General features: G+C 32.7%; 1 pseudogene; it reads left to right on the forward strand.

Annotated features, from left to right (window-relative positions):
• The first annotated feature begins 3,105 nt into the window (after positions 1-3,105).
• LOC114074243 lies at positions 3,106-3,872 on the forward strand (annotated as a pseudogene).
• Positions 3,873-19,310: the final 15,438 nt, after the last annotated feature.

Genomic DNA, 19,310 nt, shown 5'->3' on the forward strand with positions numbered 1-19,310 from the left:
TATATATATATATATATATATATATATATATATATCCCCTTATATATATATATATATTTAGAAGAGGGAGTTGTGAAGGACTAACACAGCTCCAAAAAGTTGTACAGTTCTGCAGTAAGAACTTGTACAAAAAGAAATATATATTGTATTGTAAATTTCAATTGAGTACAACCCAACATGTAGCCTTTCACAATGACACGCATGAATAAATACAGGACAGCTGGCTAAGGATATTGTAGGAGCTCGTGACATCTATTTTTCCACTATGATACATTCCTGTTCCTTTCTACAAGCAAAGAGCTTTAAGAAAACATGTCCACTGAAACTCATGTTACACTAGGTATGCAATTCCGCTTGCTTTATTTCTTTGTTCTCTGTTTAGTTTTTGTCGATTTTTTCATTTGATGGGTTTGGATGGTTGTTTTTTTTCAATTTTGGTATTTGGGTTTTGCTAATGTTGCAGGCATAAAATTTAAACTTGATTAGATGTTGTTGTGGTCGTCATTTTCTCCTTCTCTTCTCTGTCGTCCTCTGTTTACATCTTTGTATTTCAATTCTTAGTTATTGAAGTGTAGTGTTTCTTATGTAGATGTTTTTTCAATTTGTTAAGTTTTTCGGATAGGTCTTTGCATATACCTAGAGAAGAAAGGAAAGGAAAAGAAAGAATTTGAACAGATGAGATGTTGGGAACATCGAGTTCTCTCTACTCTATTTCTCAATTATATATATGTACAGAGAAATACTCAAAATTACATTTCACGTGTGGGTCTGTAAACAAAGCAACAAAGTGATACTGGTCAAATGACATTATCACTTACTATTCTCTCCAATGCTTGAATCAAATTTGAAGAAATCACTTCAATTCGACATAATCGACTATTTCTGGTGCGAGAAACAACTCTTTCTCAGTTGAGTATGTCTGCTCAACCAACTCTACAACAATGTTGGAAAGAAATTGAAATCTTACAAGTGTTTGCTAAGGTAAATATTTATTTTTGGTATGTCAAAATAGGAAAGTCATATAGCTTATACTTATTTTCTTGCTTCTGTACTCCCAAAAACACATCCGATTATCTACATTGTTATATGTGAAGATCCTTTATTTTGCTCATCCATCAATTGAAATGTGTGTCCATTTCTTGAATGATTGATTGTCTTTCTAAATTGTTTGACATTATTCCTGGTTTTGTTGAACCTTTTAGTCAAATGTCTGTCTTGTGTCGTGAAAAATGGTGAGATAGTTTAAAGTTTGATACTTAATTCTTTATTTGCAACGTCATACCGTTTAATCGGAACCTCATCTTTTACCTTCTCAAGGTAGGAATAAGGTCTACGTACGCTCTACCCTCTTAGAGCCCATTTATGAGACCACACTGATTTTATTCCCCTATCTCTAAAGGGGCTTATGCACTCCACTCGCTGTCTACTAAACGAGCGTTAGAGCGAGCATTATTGCTGGCTATGTTGCTGTTTGGCTAATGAAAACACTGAATGCTTGTAATACCAATGGATGGTTTTCGATTTCGTGGAGAGTTTCTTGTTTTGGCCCTGGAATTGCATTTCTTATACTAACTGTTTTGAATTTCCTCTTATGGGGAAGTCATAGCACTAGTGCAATTCCTTTCACTACATACATTATTCTGTTGTTGTTGTGGTTTTGCATTTCCATGCCTCTTACACTCATAGGTGGATTCATCACTACAAAGGCTCCACACCTTGAGTACCCTTGTCGTAGCAATCCAATTCCTCGTGAAATCCCATCAAACAGATTTCCTACTTGGGTGTTGGTAACTGGAGCAGGAACTCTGCCATTTGGAACTCTGTTTATTGAACTCTTTTTCATCATGTCTAGCATATGGCTCGGACGTGTTTAGTATGTTTTCGGGTTTCTGTTGGTAGTATTGATACTTCTTGTGGTTGTTTGTGCTGAAGTGTCTTTGGTCCTGACTTATATGCATCTTTGTATGGAAGATTGGAGATGGTGGTGGAAATCATTCTTCGCGTCTGGCTCAGTTGCAATCTACATATTCTTCTATTCCGTCAACTATCTTGTTTTCGACCTCAAGAGCCTCAGTGGACCTGTTTCGGCTATGCTATACTTAGGCTTACTCATTTTTAATGGCGCTTGCTGTTATGCTAGTAACTGGTGCTATAGGGTTCTTGACGTCTTTTTCTTTGTGCATCGTCTCTTCTCTTCCGTTAAAATAGATTGAAGAAAGTGACCTGTTTGAGTTCCATTTTCCATGCTATTGATGATTAACATGAAGTTCAGGTGGACACTAATGTTAACCACTTGCAAATATTGCTAGCTTTTATGGTAGACTACTTTATTTCAAATTTGTTGTCATGTTGTTTCATACATTTTAAAGGAAATAAGATTAGTTACTGAGAAATTATGAATGTGTGTGTAGTGTAAGTTTAATTCTAGCACTAGGAATTTGCAAGCACAACATATGACTTCTCAGTTAAACAGTAAAACAATGTGTAAATAGACTTCCATTGCTGTGTGAAGTCACAAACTTGGAAATACATTAACCAAAGAGAAAAGGGAAGCTAGAGTTTTATAGTATCAAAAACACACACCAAAGATAAGGATTTCCCTGATTATAATTTATATGAATGTCATCAACATTGCTCATATTATAATGTCAAAAGTCCAAGTCTAAATTTCATCACCAGCTTCTGTAAGACATACTTTGAGCTGATAATTCGAGAGTATGGTTATGAATTCATGATGTATAGATTAATTTTACTTTACAAGGTCTTGCAGCTTGAATTAGGTTTTTTGAATTTACTTATAAAAGACGTATGAGTTTTAACTTCAAGTACTATAGATTTGACTTAATGATATTTTCGTATTTTTAGTTATATTTTTTATTCTGTTATTTTACTTGTGAGTTACATTTTTGGGGGCTATTTGAGTGACCCATAATTTTGTGCATGACTCTGGTTGTCTAGCTTTGGCTAAACCAAAGAAATACTTGAATTTATTCAAGAGTAACTTGAGACATTTTATGTATGTGATTACTGATGTATACAATGTGTATGTATTATATATGTGATTAATTTCCCGGCAGATGAAACTCTTCTATTTTGAGGAAAGAAATGTCAATATCAAATGAGCAGCAAGAGTTTTGTGTGTGTGAATGCTCATGCTGCAAACAAAAGAAGCGCACAAAAAATAAAAAGGATATTGAGTACCCAAAATGTAAACGGAAGAACATTAGTGCCTCAATACTATCTTTTTGTCTTGCAAATTATACTTTCTGAAAAATATAGCATAATATTATACCTAAATATTAAAATTTCAATGGTTTCAGGCGCATCTTTGAAATTGATCTTATTGATGGCACTCCTTCGGCTACAACATCCATTTCTGGTTTATTGGGAGAAACATCATTCTCCATGACAACAGAAAACATATTTGACATAATTTGCATTAAGGTGAACTCTTATTTACATATATCATTTCTACTTTGAATGTTTCTCTGCTAGCTACTTCTACACCTCTATTGTTGCAACACCATCTGTCCTGATCAGAAATAGTTTATAGCATATGTATGCTTATTTTTACAAATTCTCTAAATGACAAGCAATTGTTGTATGTTAACCATTTCCATAAGATGTTGTCAAATAAACTATTTCAAATTCAGCTAGAAAGTTATCTTAGGGCAGCTCAAATACCACACATACAACTTTGTTAGTTCTTTCCTATGTACAAAAAGAACACTCTTCCGCCCAATACTAATAGGAGGGATTCCAAAAAACAGGAAACAAGTACTGCATCTGATTTCTCAAGTGAGAAGCTGAAATATGAACCATTCACACTAACAAAAAAAGGTGTAAAAGGCCAGTCTACACTACCAAATTAAACAAGGGTTGCACAACGACGATTCTCATTCTCATTTTAGATAATTCTATTTTTTAAATATCTATATAAGATTCATAATATCACGTTTGACCTCAAACTACACATAAAGACAACCAAATAGATTCATATTGATTGTTATGACATCTGGTATAGGAACACAAGTAGCTTTAGTAAACTTATTTTTCTGTCCATCTATTTGAATTTTGTAGTAAATGCTATTGTATCCTTTCTTTAGAGTGTTTAGAGGTTGAAAAAAGGGATTGACAAGAAAATTGCATTTTTACAAATTCTTTTGGTGCCTAAAATTCTAAAAAGATTTAGTCTTGGTTGGAAATTTGTGTTTTTGTTGCTGTTGTTTTGCATGTTAGAACAATTTTCAGCATTTAAATTGATTCAGAAGAGTGTTTGGAGGTTGGAAAAGAGAGATTAGCAATATAAAGTTCAGAATTATCGTGAAGATTTCATTTTTATAAATCGTAGTATTACTTTAAATGTTTATGGATGGTTTATGCTTTTGCTTATAATTTCTTGGTATTCTTGGTATTCTTGAACTCTATGTATCTGTTCTTTACCATTTTTGGGGCTCTTTCAAGAGAGATTCTTACTTTGTTTATTGTGTCAAACTGACTAAGTCCTCAAAGAACAACATGAAAGGGGTCACTACTATCTTTTAAATTGTTCAAGGGAAGTATTTGGAGTAGGAGGAATTCAGAATTAATTTTCCTTAGATTCTTTTTTATTCTTTTCTTTTAAGTAATTAACTATTTATATAGCTGATCAAATGAAAGTGGCCATTAACTCAAACTAATTATATTTATCAACCTAACACTGGATGGACATCATATTACCCGTATTTCGATCATCATGCGAGATTGAGTAAAAGGTCAAAGAAAGATTAAATGTTTTAGTTTTGCTTGGACCTCTTAGCGTTGCATATAAAGGCAACTTCTGTATCTCTCTACTTTATCTCCTTGATTCTCAGTTTCAAGACCTTTGATTTCAGTGTTTCTACCATTTTGAGCACTTTGAGTTGATTGAGTCTTTCCCGGGATATGTTGAATATGACATCTCAGATGTTGCTTCCAGCCAGCATTTCCCCAGGTGCTCCTCTTTTACCAGTGCATGATTTTAATCCCATAGTACTATGGATATACTATAATGTGCTTCATATTTTCAGTTTCTTACAGACTTTACACTATCTAATAACAAGAAGTCTCTTCCTTAATTTTGTGATTTTTTCTTAATGAAGAAGATAGTTTTTTAATTTTCATACGGTACAAGTTCGTTCAGTAGGGAGAAGGAAGTAAATAATTTATTTAGCTTTTTGGGTCACTTCGGTGTTCTAGCTTTCCAGGTAATGTGTTATACCGCATTCTTGTGATATGTCACTTTTGTAACGATTTCACTTTCATCAGAAATTACGTCGACTTTTTAGGTTTACTAAACATTACGCATTTTTCTCAAGTTCCTCGAAGCTATGGTTTTTTCAATGCAGAAGATTAGCTACTAAAAATTATACTCTTGACTCCAAATTTTACATCTACTAAATTATGAAATAGTCATGCTCTATGTCAAAACTAACACATCTGCTATATCTTTTGAATGTATAACATTAGCTCATGTTTGCAGATCGCTTAAGTAGACATCATACTGACATCAGTTGTACATATTCTGAATATTTCTAATAGTATGATATCAATCCTTTTTGTTGTAGTCTTGATTCTTGCGTCATTAGTATTTGCATAAGCATAATAAGCACATAGCTGCTCTTCTGAACAAATTTCAGCTATATCAGTTTGAATATTGGGCCCGTGCTTGCCACGGGCCTTCTCCATCTAGTATATATATATATATATCACATGAGTGAACAACTAAAACTTTGTAGTCATAAAAATGGGGAAAACAAATTTACATGCACGTGATGTTGATTGAATTGTGTTTGAAGTAAAGGGCTTGTTAACTTTTCGTATTAGACTTTTTACATCATGATATTGATTTTTGAGTCACAGGAATTTCGTTAAAAGTGCGCGGATCGAGAAACATTCACCTCATATACATCAATAGAAAATGATATTGAAGTGCTCCTAAAACTTACTTCAGAAAAAACATTAGCCCTTATGGATGTGCTACATATTCTTACTATGCGTGCAAACATGATTTATGTAGCCTTGTTTAATATAGCATAGTGAAAGTGTCATTTGAATATGAAAAGATTATAGTGACAAAAAATAATGTGCTTGTAGGAAAAGGTTATTGTAACCAAGGACTTTTTGTACTAATATTTGTAATGTTGTGAATGAAAAAGATCTCCTTCTGCTTACATGATCGAATCTATTTCATTATGGCATGTTAGAGTAGTACATGTTAATTTCTCTTATATAAAAAATATGCAAACACTTGATTTGATATCTGGCTTAGATTCAATAATTTTAATAAATGTGAAATATGCGCGGAAGCTAAAACTATAAAATTTCATGTTTTTCGGTAAATAGAGAACTGAATTGTTGTCTCTAACTCACACTGATTTAGGTGATTTAAAACAAACAATGACTAGACGTGGTAAAAGATATTATGTGACTTTTATCTATGATTTTTCTAGATTAACTAAGTTATATTTACTTAGAAATAAAGATGATGTTTTTAATACCTTTAATTCTTACTAAAACTGAAGTTGAAAATCACCAAATAACTTGTGGGGTGAAGCTATATTATCTGCATGTGACTTACAAAATAGAATTTCTCATAAAAGAATTGACATAACACCTTATGAATTGTGAAAAGGTTATAAACCAAATTTGAAATATTTAAAAATATGGGGGTATCTTGCTAAAGTTCTCTTGCATGAACCTAAGAGGAGAAAAATAGGTTCTAAAACAGTTGATTGCATGCTTATTGGATATGTTGAACATAGTGCCTTAAAGAGTGATGTGCTTGATTGAAATACTATTATTGAGATAAAAAATATTAAATTTTTTGAACATATTTTTCACTATGTGATAAACTTTCTCGTGTACCTGCTGAAAGAAATAGTGAGTCTATTTTTAATATTGAAGAACTAAGGAGTAAAAGAACTGGAAAAGAATATTTTTCTTATGGAAATGATTTTCAAACTTTTCTTATTGATACTGAGCCATTAAATTATCCTGAAGTTATATATTTTTCTGATGCTAAATTTTGGAAAGAGGAAATAAAAATTGAAATTGATTCAATTATGAAAAATAATACATGAATCTTAACTGATCTATCTCCTGGTGCAAGACCTATTGATTGTGAATGGATTTTAAAAAGAAAACTTAACCCTGACGGATCTATGGATAAATACAAAGCTCTGATAGTAGCGAAAGATTTTTCTCAAAAAGAAAATATTGATTATTTTTATACATTTGCACCAGTGACTAGGATTTCTTCTATTTCAATTTTGATTGCCTTGGCATCAATTCATAAGTTTTTTATACATCAAATGGATGTAAAAAGAACTTTTTTAAGTGGTGATTTAGAAGAAGAAATTTATATGATTAAACTTGAAGGATGTATTATTCCTGGACAAGAAAATAAAGTTTATAAATTAGTTAAATATCTTTATGGCCTTAAAATATCTTTATCAATCAAGTCTTGATAAAAGATGATTTTTCTTCTATTGAAGTGGATGAATATGTTTATACTAAAATTGTAGACAATGATTATGTGATAATATGTTTATATATTCATGACATGCTTATACTTGGTTTAAATTAAAATATTGTACAAAATACCAAATCATTCTTGTCTACTAATTTTGATATGAAAGGTCTGGGTGAAGTAAATATGATATTAGGAGTTAAAGTTATAAGGAGTGAAGATGGTATAATTTTGTCACAAGAACATTATGTTGAAAGACTTCTTAAAAGTTTGAATGTTTTGAGGTGACCCAGTTGCTCAGTCTAAGTATGCTCAGATTATTGGGAGTCTGATGCTTTTGACGAATTTCACTAGGACTGATATAGCCTATGTTGTGTGTAGACTGAGTAGATATACTCATAATTCCAATAAAGAGCATTGGTCTGCACTAAATAGACTACTGAAATATTTGAGAGGAATGATGAATTATGGTACCATGTATAGTGAATTTCTTTCTACATTAGAAGGGTATTGTGATGAAAATTGGATCTCTGATTCAGATGAGGCAAAATCCACTTTGGATATGTATTCAGCTTAGATGGTGGTGCAATATCGTGGAAATAAGCTAAACCAACGATCATTGCTAGATCGACTATAGAGCTAGAGTTTGTAGATCTGGAGCTGGCTGGCTCTGAGGCTGAATGACTATGAAATTTTGTAGCGAATATCCTTTTAATAAAGGATGAATTGCCTCTTGTATTTATACATTGTGATTGTCAAACCGCAATTGCTATTGTGAAGAATAAATCTTACAATTGTAAGAGTAGACACATAAAATTGAGACATGACGTCATTAAACAGTTGTCGAAAAATGGAGTGATTTCATTGATTATGTGAAGTCAGAATTGAATTCGGCTGATTCACTGACTAAACCCGTGGGAAGAAAACTAATTCTTCAAACCTCGAAAGAGATAAGGTTAAGGTCAATATGATTGTCAATAGAAATGGTAACCCAACATATATGATTGGAGATCCCATGAAGTAGGTTCATATGGGTAATAACAAGTCAATATTGACTCTGCGCACTTCGTGAAAGTGATTGAACTGCTACTTAAAATGAGGGATGAGTTATTAACTCTTAATGAATTTATAGTCCCTATGGATGGTGTACTTAAAGCAGTACACACTTGACGAATTCACCTATGTGAGAAGTGGAGTGTAGCCGCTCCTATGAGACTAGTATCTAGTCTCTAGAGCTCTCATGAACACCAAGCACGCGCATGACCTTTTAGCGCAAAACAACATTGAAAACAAAATATGAGGATTAAAATATGATCGATAGAATCTCTGGCTTAAAAAAGAATAATTTATTCCTAGGAATTTTATATTTCACTAATAATTGTGTATGTTAAATTTTATCAGTCTAAGTTTGATTCATAGTTCGAAAGACATTAAATCTATTACATTTTAATCATACAAATTAAGCAAGTCAAGTTTTTCTATCACAAAATTATTTTATTAAAATATATGCGGAATTGTTGGATATTTTAAATTAATTTGAGACATTTTAGTTTATGACATAATCACTTATGTCATTAAGTTGATGACTAATGTGCATATGTCATAAACTTAATCACCAAGTACTAATTTCCTTTGCCTCCACGTATTAATTTCCTTTGTCTCCAAGTAATGTCCTCCTCTTCTCCAAGTTTCAAGGCCTAAGCTATTCTATATATAAGTTGATGAAGTCTTGAGAAAATAGAAATCAAGCGAAGAGTAAGATTTAGTCAATTTCAAATATCGCCTTTCGACTTGCTTTATTTTATAGTGTTGATTTTTTTGAACTCCTTCAATTTTCTTTCTTTACCTTCTTTTAAAAAAAAAGAATATATTGTTTCACATATATTAGATTACTAGATATTTTAAGTTCCCTAATACGAATTCAATATAATTTTATATATTTTGTTAAAAAAATTAGATAACAACTTAAGATATTTTATTCCTCTCTCGGATGCATCCTATTTCCATTGGGATCCATCTATTTCCTCTTGGATACATATCTATTCCTTCTAATATGTCATTTGCAATGTATTTGACAACCAAAGAATGTATTTGAAAGGAATGAAAAATTCAATATTATTATAATTGAGAAAACTTCTCGGATATGATGTAATTAGCCTCCAAAGATATGAAATTTCTGTACTTTACTATTTTTTTCTTTAGTAAACAATTTCAATATATTACTTTATAATTTATTTCAAATGGTCATACACTATTAGTTTAATTCTAAAAAATTCTTTGTAGCAAGGAAATAGAGAATTGCGTTAAAATAAGAGTTAAAACATTTCATGTTCAAAGAATGAATAAAATTAGTATATATTCACAACTAGTATCAATTTTTCACAATGTTATTTATCTTTGTTTTGCGATATTTGCACCATAAGCTTTCCATCTGATAAAATACTAATCATTGATCAATCAATTCGTAAAGCTCAATTTAAAGTCTTTCGAATCTCTATTGCTTCAACTTAATTATAATGTGCTTGTATTTGACTTTGTTGATGAATTTTGTGATACATTTTATTATTGTCTTTGATAAATAAAAATATTTAAAAATTGATTTCTAACATCACAACAATAAAAACAATCAAGAAAGCAAATTTATTTCTATATATAATAACAATTATCGTAATGTTATATTCTAAATATTGAAAATATTTATCAAAAAAATAAAAACAATCATGAAAGAAACTTTATTTCTATATACAATAACAATTATCCTAACGTTATATTCTAAATTACATTAATTAATTTTTTTTTGATACTACACTTCATATCACGTCGTAAAGAAAACTCAAAAGCTTCACCCCCTCCCCCCCCCCCAAAAAAAAAACAATATTTTTTTTTATTTCTAATTTATTTATTTTTTAGTTTTCTTCCTCTATATTTCTAAACAAAGTCTTTTTCTATTAACATTTTTTTTTGTTCTTCTTCATTTTTTAACTACTCATTTTCTTTAGTTTGAATTTCAATATTCATTAGGATTTGAATGTTAAATTTTCTCTGTTAAATAGTTTATCATATTTGATACTAAAAAAATATAAAAATGAAAATTTTATATTTTTAAATCTATCAATGAATATATTTTCAAATTATTGATTTCTTGATAGTCAGACACTATTAATTCTATTAGTCACAAAATTTGATATTTTTTTCAAATTAATTAAAAACTGTTGATACGTCATTTTAAGCACTATTTTAATAATTAAAATACGAATTTAGTGGTCATATTATGTAACATAATATTAAAAATATATTCACGCAATATTCCTTTAAAGTATTAAAAAAATATTAACTATTCAAACTCATTTTATTTTATTTAGTTTAAAATTTTCTTATGTCAAAATACATTTGTTATTGTTTGTAAGAAGTTAATTAAGTAATAGAAACTCTTCATTTAAAAAAAAGTACAATAATATTCTTATGGACTCATAACAAAAGTTAAGACATCTATGGATTCTTCTAGATTTTCATTTTGACCATTAATTATACAATTATTATTTTACCCTTAACTAATGTTAAAATTACTAATATGTCATTGGTCGTCCTTCTTCCTCTATATTTCTAAACAAAGTCTTTTTCTATTAACATTTTTTTTGTTCTTCTTCATTTTTTAACTACTCATTTTCTTTAGTTTGAATTTCAATATTCATTAGGATTTGAATGTGCAACCACTGTACTCAACAAAAATAATAAGAACAAGTGCAAAATCAGTACACAACCACCGTGTACTAGAAGGATCACGCGGCTATCCCACTAGTGTAACATAAACAAGCATTTACAACGTTATAAAACATGCATAAATATCAATATATTCAATACTATCATAAGAATCAACATCACAACCACTCTTAAAGTCCACTTGTGCAATGCATTAATGGAGTCCCACTCCCCCACTGATACTAAGTAGAACTCTTTGAGAAGTCATCAATCATAGTTCATATACAATAAATATAATTATCACAAGTAGTTGGTCTTCTCACGGGACCCAAAGTCAAAGTGTTTGCATGCTGGAACGTGGCAATTCGATCTCATTTTTATGCTGGAACATGGCAACCAATATTAGTTAGAGTGCCGGAATGTGGAAGTCGATCCCAGTTAGACTACCGGAACGTGGCAGCCAATCCCAATCACATATCAAGAACACTCATTCAACTCATAATATCATGGTATTCATATTTATATATCTCGTTTCAACATCTATGATCGATATTGCAACATGATTACATATATAATGTTACAATGAAGCAAAAACAAGTATATATCACACAATCATAGAATCACAACCATCACCTACCTCAAAACAAACTAGAAAACCTAGTCAACTTGATCCTTCAATTTTTGGATTCGTTTCTCTTGTTCTTGGTCTTAAAATAACAATTCATATACGAGAATCAATGAAGAAACACTAAATTTTAAGAATACTAACAATCTATGAACCCTAGCTTAAAACCCATGACCCGAACTAGTCAATTTATGGTTAATCCCAACATGAATTTCATCAAGAAATCCTTCCACATTAATATTGACCCATAATAAAACGTTCTACGTAACAAAAAAAGAATTCGAAGAGTGATAGTCCAGGAGTCGTCTCTTAACTCAAAAAGTTGAAAAAAATACAAAATAAAGTCGTTTACGAATTGTATTTACGAAATTTAAATCATTCATCTCGCTACAACAACACTCATCCCGTTTTAGCAGCGTCACTGCAGCAGCACAAATTCCGCTACAGCGGCACAAAGTGAACCAATGAGCTTATTTTTGAAAAATTGCCAAAAATGTTTTATTCCATCTCCGCCTCTCCCGCTACAGCGACACTGTCACGACCCAAAACGCATCGTGAGTGGCACCCACATTTATCCTCCTATGTGAGCGAACCAGCCAATCTAACCCCCAACGTTTTAACCATAATAAACAGAATACAATGCGGAAGACTTGAAACTCATTAACGAAATCAATAAATAACTTCTAAAACTCAATACTTATTATTCCCAAAATCTGGAAGTCATCATCACAAGAACATCTATCCTCAAATTACTAATCTAAGAGTATCTAAGAAGCTAAAATAAGTAAAAAGCTAGTCCATGCCGGAGTTTCAAGGCATCAAGACATGAAGAGGAAGATCCAGTCCAAGCTAGAAGCATTAGCTCACCCTGAAATCTGGTGTGACGAAGACTGGCTAGAGTTTCGGTTGAGTTGAAGATGACGGTACGTTTGCTGCACTCCACAAATAACAAAGAAAGAAACATACAAGTAGGGGTCAGTACAAACACAAGTACTGAGTAGATATCATCGGCCAACTCAAAATAGAAAACAGTATATATCAGATAATATCATAAATTCAACTACAATACTCAACGGGTAGCAACAACAAGTACTATAATCATTAATAAGTATGCCAAGTACACCCATGAGGACGCAAGCCTCCATACCATACTCATTTGGGAAATATGTTCATTAAATTGAGTATATAACATCTTTCAAGATTCATTATCTTTATTCCTCTTGTGTCGGTACGTGACACTCCGATCCCCTAGTACTACGTGTCGGTTCGTGACACCCGATCCCCCTAATACTACGTGTCGGTTCGTGAACCCGATCCCCTAACCTCATTCTTTTAGTTCATCAAGCCTTCTTTTATACCAAGACATCATCATTAACAAGAGGTTTTCAAGATTTATGATTCAATAGCTTCATCATGCTTATTTCATCACAATTATATCATCACATCCATGCAAGCATACAATTAAGCATATAGAAGGGTTTACAACACTACCCAATACATATCATTCGCTATTAAGAGTTTACTACGAATAGCATAAAAACCATAACCTACCTCCACCGAAGATTCGTGATCAAGCAAGCAATTTCCCAAAGCTTTGTTTCCTCTTTGTTTCCACTCTTCTTTCGATCGTTCTCTCCCTCTCTTTCTGTTCTTTTCCTTTTTCTTATTCAAACCCTCTTTCTTTTACCCTAATTAGCATATAATTAAGTATAAAAGATGGTGAATTAACCCATTAATTAATTCAAGGTTATCTCTTTTAACCCTCAAGTAGTTAAATTATTAACATTAACCCACTAAATTTATAATTATAGCAGGAATAGTCCAAAACGTCCCTTAAAACATTTAAAGAAATCCGACCCAGCCTGGGATTACGCAGCCTGTGACGGGCCGTCGTGCCTGCGACGGTCCGTCCTGCTGAGTCGTCGTAAAGTTCAGAGACTGAAATTTACTGAAGGGCCTGTGACGGTCCGTCATGCCTGTGACGGTCCGTCCTGCCACTTCGTCACGAAGTTCAGAGAGTCGATTTCAGTACCCAAATTTCAGAATTCTAAGTGTTTTGGAACGAGACCCCCTCGACGGTCCGTCGTGCCCATGACGGTCCGTCGTGGGTTCCGTCGTCTCAGCCAGTTTTTCCAGAAATAAAATCTGCTGCTCAAAACGACTAAACAGGTCGTTACAGACACTCATCCTATTTTAGTAGCGTCGCTATAGCGTAAAGAATCCCGTTCCAGTGACATGAAGCGAGATAGTAAACTCATTAACGCAACTCCACTACTCCCTTTTCACAACATACTCTTAACGCACTACGCTTAGAAAGTGTCCTTAACGCCAACATCAATTCCCGTTGATCGACTTATCCAAATTCAATTCTGTATACGAATTCCTTAACGAGTTATCTAACTGATCATGTAATCAAATCCACCTTTACTTTACCCAATTGCTATCAGATTTTCTCACACCTTAATGACTCTAAATTCCTTCATAGCTGGACAAGGTCGGGAAAATCCTAGTACTACGAAATATTTTTCTAGCCCCGGTTCTTTCTTCATTGACTTTTCCATAACGACAGAATCAGGTCGTTAAAATAGATATCAATTTACCCATCACCCGTCCCCGAGTGATCAACTAGGAAAGACTTGGGTAAAATAAAGGTAGAGTAGTATCTGAAACATCGAATTACTATGGGTATTTGTCTCGCATGCCTTTCTTACCGAATCTCGTTACCTCCTAAGGGTTTCACATCCCCAACCTCAAACCAACCAATTTAGTACCTACACATCCTCCCTTACCATGCATCAACAAAGTTAGATCAACACTCGAGTGATACATATTGTTGTGTGTAAACTTTACTAATCACAAACGAATCCCAATAACCACCAAAGTTGATTGCACACACATCTTCCACATATCATCAAGGATCTTGACACAATCATAAGGACTAATCCTTCCTCACATAACCATGATAATTCTAAAATCGAAACTCGCTACAATTAGAGGTGAACCTAAACCAACAACCACACACTCATAACAGTCAAATTATCATAGTTCTTATCAACATCTCCATCTCAAAACATAAATTCCCATAATCTTAAGTTACAAAAGTTTCAATCTTTAGACATTGGATACTCCTCGAGAGATATGTCCAACATACGAACCAACAAACCATCAAACCATCCAACAACAATATTGAAATGATAGACTTATTAATTGTAGCTTACCTCTTAAGAACAACATAATTTGAATCAAATATCCACACTCAACCATATTTAACGATACATGAACTTAATGACAAGATGAATATATAAAATTATCCAACAATCATAATTACGCAAGGTAGCTCTTTTATAAATTTTGCTAAGCAAGGTGGTACAAGCAGAACCATTAAAATACTTTAACAACTCTAAGTCTATACCACATAAGTCATCTAAATAACTAATTCTTCTCAATCATCCTACATCCAAAAGAACATCGCAGTATTGGTACACTTGATCCACCACAAGGGATCCAACCTCAAAATAAAAAACTCGTGACCATAACTAGTTCATAACACTTCTAATCATGTACAAAATGAAATACATGGTCACATAAAAATTTATCGAGTAACACAAAATGTTTGCCTTTGAAGAGTCAATATCAACTATTTCGATTCACTTGACTCTACATACTTTTCATATCTTTCCATTGGAGCTCACACTCTCCATACTAACCAGCAACATGGACTCTTTGACCATTTACCTTACTCGAAATCAACACCGTCAGAACGACAACCTTCCTCAAATACTTTAAAAACCAAGAGTGATAAACTTTACAAACTCAAATTAAGTTTAAGGCTTTTTCGATACTCAATAATTGATAGAAGTGATAATTCCACACCTTGCAAATTCATACCTTGATAAAATATATCACCTCAATGTAGACTTCCAATGAAAAATCTGAATGGTAATTCAATCGTCTATTACAATCCCCTTATCAATCAACCTTAACTTATAGTTTTATTAACAACCTTATTTCGCACTCATCCCGCTATGGTGGTACCCATTCCGTTGTAGCAGCGTCGTTGCAGCAACACTTTTTGAACCAATGAGGAGCTCGTCTGTATACTTTTTATCAAGTCTTTTCCAATAGTTAATAACTAGTTTGATGGATTTGTGACACTATTACCATCACCACAACAACAATAATGAAATTACGCATCTCTGCACCCAATTATATACACCTCTAAAGATATCTGTTTAGCCTTTCTAATCAATACATTATTCTTGCCCTCGCCTCTCTTTAAAGGATGTACTACATCCTACTATACTTAGCTCCTTAAAACTCTATTTGTGTGATCCCACAAACTTTTAAAACTTCACATACAACATAAAATTCCAAGGCAATTGAACTGAACGTACGAATTAGTAGAATCCAAATAAAAACAACCTTAGTCATCGATCACAACAATTTTAACACTTGTTATCACTACATTCGACCCTTATATGCCAGGTTCTCCACAATTTTGACGCATCTTATAACATATATTCGATTTTGAACCCCGAGGTACAATTCATGGTCCATAACTATAACTAGGAGAACAGGGGATATCGGGTTGAGATTTTGTCTCGCCCTGTCCCGCTCTAGCAGGATAAACCCCGCTCCAGAAACCCCGTTCTGGCGGGAAGAATCCCGCCCGAGAGACCATAACGAAAATGGGTCTTTTTTCTTTTATAATTTCCATCAAGGTCCCAACTTTACTTAGCACCTTTAGAATAATCAACATAACTAGAACAATCATCAGTTACCTCGAGTCAATCTTCTTGACACACGCTCCACAATTTTCCTTACATTACATTAAACACTACAACTCACTCTTTCCGAGGATAAACCTAGACATTCATACGATTACTAATTGTTCATAATACATATCAAGATTTCCCTCCTACAAATCACATCGTAATTTATCTATCCCCTTGTGCTTAATCTCGTAATGATTTTAATTTTACAACAAGTCCCACGACACTCAAGCGGTTACAACTTGCACACTTTCAACATTTAGACCAACACATTATACATATCATGTTCACTCAAGCAATATCGGGAACCTGATCATATCAAACCATTTACATCCATAGTTAACTTCAGACTACTAGAAGCACACATTCAAAAATTAATTTTCACAGATAAGTTCAAAAATTTATTTAATTAGTTAGTTTCATAAACGACCATCAGTCATGCCTTATGAGGTCCCTAAAGCCAGATACCAATTGGAATCCTCTCAGTTTCAATTAACTTGCTTGTGTTCCATCTAGGTCACTTCATTGAGAAACCAATTGGACTCAACTCATACCATAGGAGACAATAGTAGATATAGCGAGTCCCACAAACTGCTAATTTCAATTACAAGATTTAGTCAAACCCAATTCTTAAACGCCTCAATCTTTAACCGATTATAACCAGATCTTAAATTAATATTAGAGAAAATTAACGCACCTTACAATTAGTTAACAAGGTCGTCTATCCAATGCAATGGCTACTTGTTCTAAATGATAATCCTATTCAACTGTCGGTAGTCTATACACATTCTCTCTTGCTAGCGACGGTGTTTTCACTTTTGTTGTTCTAGTTCGAACAATAGAAGAAGGAGGAAAAATACCAATTTCTATCACCCAGATACGAATTGGATCAACGTCATAGCACGAAGGAGAAGATTGAAGTGATTTTTTCCTAAAGTCCCATAGCATCTCGACGAATAGTACGGACATCAATGTACCATTCCGCAAGACTCTACTAGACTCGTTTTGGTACAATGAGATCAACAAACCTAGGCTCTGATACTAACTTTGTTATGACCTAAATAGTCGTGATTGACACCCACACTAACACTCCGATGGGAGAACCACTACTATTATCCAACTAAAGTAAATAATCTAAATCTAAGGTATTTAAGTTAAAGAAGCAAGTTAAATAAACTAAAGCAATCCGGAAAATACGCCTAGAACCTGAAAGTCAATGTACCAAAACTCTAACAACGACAAATTTAAAAACAAAAGGTACAACCCCAAAACTAAACAACACCTTAAATAATAGTTTGAGTCTTAAGAGAGTGGACTTAAACAAGGAGAACTTAAGGCATCCCGAAAGAACTAGCTCACTCTTGAACTTGAAACAATCACCGATCTCCTAAGCGAGGTCTGTCAATAGTCGCGTGATGATACCCTATACTCAATAAATAATTAGAGCAACACAGAATTTGTACACAATCACAGTATACTGGTAGGATCACGCGGCTATTCCACTAGTGTAACATAAACGAGCAATTACAATACTATAACACATGCATAAATATCAACATATTCAATACTATCATAAGAATCAACACCACAACCACTCTTAAAGTCCACTTGTGCAATGCATGAATGAAGTCCACTCCCCCACTCACACTAAGTAGAACTCTTCGAGAAGTCTTCAACCGTAGTATATACACAAATACAATTATCACAAGTAGTTGGTCCTCTCACGAAACCTAAAGTTAAATTGTTAGTATTTCAGAACGTGGCAACCGATCCAAGTTAGAGTGCCAAAACGTGGCAGCCGATCCTAGTCACACATCAAGATCACATATTCAAGTCATAATTTCATGATATTGATATTCATATATCTCATTTCAACATCCATGATCAATATTGCGACATGCATACATATACAATTATCACAATGAAGCAAGAATAAATATATATCACACAATCATAAAATCACAACAATCATCTACCTGAAACAAGCTTGAAACCCTAGACAACTTTATTATTCCCTTTCCGGATTCGTTCCTCTTGTTCTGGTTTACAAAAAACAATTCATATGCGGGAATTGTTGACACCAAATTTCGATCTGATAGTTTCAAAATTAATACATTTTGAGTATTTTATTTTGAATAATTCAAAATACATGTTTTGTCATTTTAATGAAATTTGTTGATAATCATCCTTTTTCTCAAAGTATTAAGATATTTTTTATTTTTATGTTTATATTATTTTGTCACAGTCAAACGTTCAAATATTTTTTCATTTCTTATATAATTATTATTTCTGTTGAATTACATTTTTACATATAATTGATTGTGTTCATTAAATTTTTCATATTCATTTTTTCTCTGTTACATTGTTAATATTCCATTTGATATTCTGCACAGTCTAAAAATTCATTCAAATTCGAATACAATTTACATACACATATCTTTTGTCAATCAATAATTTTTTAGTCACAACTCAAGCTCATAACTTGGGCCCATAGTTTTCAAGTCCCTATATATGAAATAATTGATCCATTAGGTTTTTATGGTGAAATAATTTTCAGAAATGGAAAATTTCCAAATAAGTAAAATCTTAAAGAGTCTTTCATTTTCTTTCCTTTTTCGGTGGGCATCACCCTGGGATCCAGCAAAGCTCCGCCAACCAAAAACCCAAGCCATTTTTTTTTTTGCTGTTTCAAAATATCCACAAGCCAGCAGCATAGAAATGATAT

The sequence above is a fragment of the Solanum pennellii genome, chromosome 10 (genome assembly GCF_001406875.1).
Source record: "Solanum pennellii chromosome 10, SPENNV200".
Classification (NCBI taxonomy): domain Eukaryota; kingdom Viridiplantae; phylum Streptophyta; class Magnoliopsida; order Solanales; family Solanaceae; genus Solanum; species Solanum pennellii.